Source organism: Giraffa tippelskirchi, chromosome 8, assembly GCF_054371585.1.
Source record: "Giraffa tippelskirchi isolate mGirTip1 chromosome 8, T2T-mGirTip1v1.2.pri, whole genome shotgun sequence".
Classification (NCBI taxonomy): Eukaryota; Metazoa; Chordata; class Mammalia; order Artiodactyla; family Giraffidae; genus Giraffa; species Giraffa tippelskirchi.
The window spans coordinates 35625704-35629332 of NC_137282.1; the positions used below are offsets into that span (position 1 = coordinate 35625704).

The following is a 3629-nucleotide window of genomic DNA, read 5'->3' on the forward strand; positions in this document are numbered from 1 at the left end:
GAAAGACCATTCAGATTGTTTTCCCTTCCACAGAAAGACTCAGGGGACATTGGAGACTCAAGCTCATGAATTAGTTGGTAAGAGGGCATTGGTGTCACTAAGAGTCAGCGGTGACAGTCATGTGCAGACCAGGACAGAGGGTAAGAGAAGCTGTCATAGCACTTTCCTCCCCGATGGCAACAGAGATACTAGGCCTGAAGCAATGAAGCTAGTTACTTCATTTAAACATCAGAACTTGGATGCGGGGGCAGGGTTCACAATGATCACGGCCATCAAGATCAGAGTATTAGAGTACAGTCAATGGGATTTGATGCATGGAGAGGTATGGAGACAGCCCATTCCAGGCCTAGGATTACTGCTCTGACATATACTGGGAGAATGAGCATCCTGGAATTAACATCCAAAGGCACAGTAAAGCACTGGCTCAGAAGCAATACTCTGAAGATGGGGTCCAAACTCCCAGTGTACATGCTGTACACTGAATTAGAAAGTTGTATGAGATGCTTTCCTGGTGGCTCAGATGGTGAAGCATCTGCCTGCACTGCGGGAGACCTGGATTCAATCTTTGGGTTGGGACGATCCCCTGGAGAAGGAAATGGCAACCTACTCCAGTACTCTTGCTTGGAAAATCCCATGAATGGAGCAGCCTGGTAGGCTACAGTCCATGGGGTCGCAAAGAGTCGGACACAACTGAGCAAATTCACTGTATCACTGTATGGGATGCTTTGGTCCCCAAAAGGAAGAGTATGTTGGTTTGGGTGCAGGAATAACGAGTAGCCAAATGACCCAACCTTACACCTCTGGGCTCTATGGGGTTACAGGTCCTAGTCCTCAAAGGAGAACAAGAACCACAACAGTTAACACTGAATAAGCCCCTACTATTTGCCAGACAGTATTATAAGTGGTCTACTTGTTGATGCATTTAATCCTATCAAAACATTGTCAGTTATTTACTATCATTGAGTGAGTGAGTGAAGTCACTCAGTCGTGTCCGACTCTTTGCGACCCCATGGACTATAGCCTACCAGGCTCCTCCGTCCATGGGATTCTCCAGGCAAGAATACTGGAGTGGGTTGCCATTTCCTTCTCCAGGGGATCTTCCCGACCCAGGGATCGAACCCGGGTCTCCTGCATTGGAGGCAGACGCTTTAACCTCTGAGCCACCAGGGAAGTCATTTACTATCATTAACCTCTGGTTAATTTGGAAGCCAAAGTACAAAAAGGAAACTTGTCCAGGTTCACGTATTTACTAAGTATAAAACTTAACTACAATGAATACCAAAATTTATGATACAGTCAGACAACATTCAGCTGATATCAAGCAGCCAAGATCTAACAGTCACAAGAGATCTTACCCTCAGGGCTTCATAATCTTCTAGTGCTCAGTGGCAAGTCTGTTCACTTAAAGAGAAGCCATAATTTTTATTTATAGAGAAGAAATAATTTTTCTCCCAAATCATCAGAGCCCCTGCCATGTCTATCACCAAAAGGTCTATTCAGTATCCATAGGATCCACTGAACCACAAAGACCAAAAATAAGAGTCACTTGCATTGCACCAGTGGGAAAGTATCCTTGTTCTTTGAGTCAAACTGGCTATTATTTTGGGCCACTGCATATGGGTCAGTGCAGCTCACAGATATGCAATTTATTTTTTTATTTTTTTTCAAAACCAAAGAGTTGCTTTTTTTTTTGGAAGAGCAGATACTTTAGATCATAGGACATTCCTAAATCGTATGGAAGTGGAAGGTCCCTGTACTTCTGCAGTATTTATTTTCCAGGCTGTGGCACTTATGCCCTTCATCTTACCAAGGTAATAGGGACCCTGCTCTGTTTTCTATCCTCATGATAGGGTAATGGGCAGTGTGATGTCCAGACATTGATGAGGTAATTACTCATCCCTGAAGAATGACTTGAGGTGCAGAACTAGAAAGTTGATATAATCCTGTGGAGAGACAGTGAAGATGCATGGCTGTCTCGGTCACATGGAAACAAATTTCTGCTATTTACTGCTTTTGGGGATAGAGAAAAAAAGCATCTGTCAAATCATTGGGTGGTTAGAAAGGACTATATTGATGTGTTCCAATGAAGAGACCTCATCACATATAAAACTGCAATGTTGAATACCCACTTAATTAAATACCTGATAATCTATTGTCATTCTCTGGAATGAGTCTGTCTTTTTCACTAGTCAAACTGGACAGCTAACCATGAAAGTGCTGTAATCTCCACTCCTACATCTTTCAAGCCTTTAATAATCTTGCAAATTTCCATAATTCTAACAGGTCGGGGGTACTGTCTTTGATTTATTCCTATTGTGGTTAGGAAAAACCTCTGGAAACTTTCACTTAGCCATTTCTAACAATGATATTAATCACAAGAAAAACTTATATGACTTTTACTACTGTCCAGACACTATTTTGAGAACTTTACATCTATTAATCCATCTGACTTCCTAACAACCCTAAGAAATACATGGTATTTTCATCCAGCTTTACAATAGGAATCATCACAGGTCAAGGAGACTTGCCTGCAGGGAATCAGAGTTAGATGGATCATTCTTATCTTTTCATCGAGAAGATCTGGGAATCTCCCTCTCCCGTTTTATGGTTATTCTTTTTTTTTTTTTTTTTGAAGCATAGTTGACTTACAATCATGGAAAACGCTGGGCTGGAGGAAGCACGAGCTGAAATCAAGATTGCCAGGAGAACTGTCAATAACCTCAGATATGCAGATGACACCACCCTTATGGCAGAAAGTGAAGAAGAACTAATAGAGCCTCTTGATGAAAGTGAAAGAGGAGAGTGAAAAAGTTGGCTTAAAGCTCAACATTCAGAAAACTAAGATCATGGCAGCCGGTCCCATCACTTCATGGCAAATAGATGGGGAAACAGTGGCTAACTTTATTTTTCTGGGCTCCAAAATCACTGCAGATGGTGATTGCAGCCATGAAATTAAAAGATACTTACTCCTTGGAAGGAAAGTTATGACCAATGTAGACAGCATATTAAAAAGCAGAGACATTGCTTTGTCAACAAAGGTCCGTTTAGTCAAGGCTATGGTTTTTCCAGTAGTCATGTATGGATGTGAGAGTTGGACTATAAAGAAAGCTGAGCGTGGAAGAACTGATGCTTTTGAACTGTAGTGTTGCAGAAGACTCTTGAGAGTCCCTTGGAATTCAGTCCTGAGTGTTCATTGGAAGGACTGATATTGAAGCTGAAACTCCAACACTTTGGCCACTTGTTGCAAAGAGCTGACTCATTTGAAAAGACCTTGATGCTGGGAAAGATTGAGGGTGGGAGGAGAAGGGGATGACAGAAAATGAGATGGCTGGATGGCATCACCGACTCAATGGACATGAGTTTGGGTAAACTCCGGGAGTTGGTGATGGACAGGGAGGCCTGGTGTGCTGCGGTTCATGGGGTTGCAGAGTCGGACACGACCAAGCAACTGAACTGAACTGAACTGAACTGACTTACAATATTATAGTAGTTTCAGGTGTACACACAATGATTTGATGTTTTTATAGATTATACTCCATTTAAAATTATTATACAACCTTGTCTATATGTCTTGTGCTGTACATTCCATCCTCATAACTTATTTATTTTGTACCAAGTGGTTCATTCCT

General features: G+C 42.0%; 1 non-coding gene across 1 annotated transcript; it reads right to left on the reverse strand.

Annotated features, from left to right (window-relative positions):
- Nucleotides 1–1098: 1098 nt before the first annotated feature.
- TRNAW-CCA (transfer RNA tryptophan (anticodon CCA)) lies at nt 1099–1170 on the reverse strand. Its single transcript has one exon. It is a non-coding gene; the product is annotated as a tRNA-Trp (tRNA).
- Nucleotides 1171–3629: the final 2459 nt, after the last annotated feature.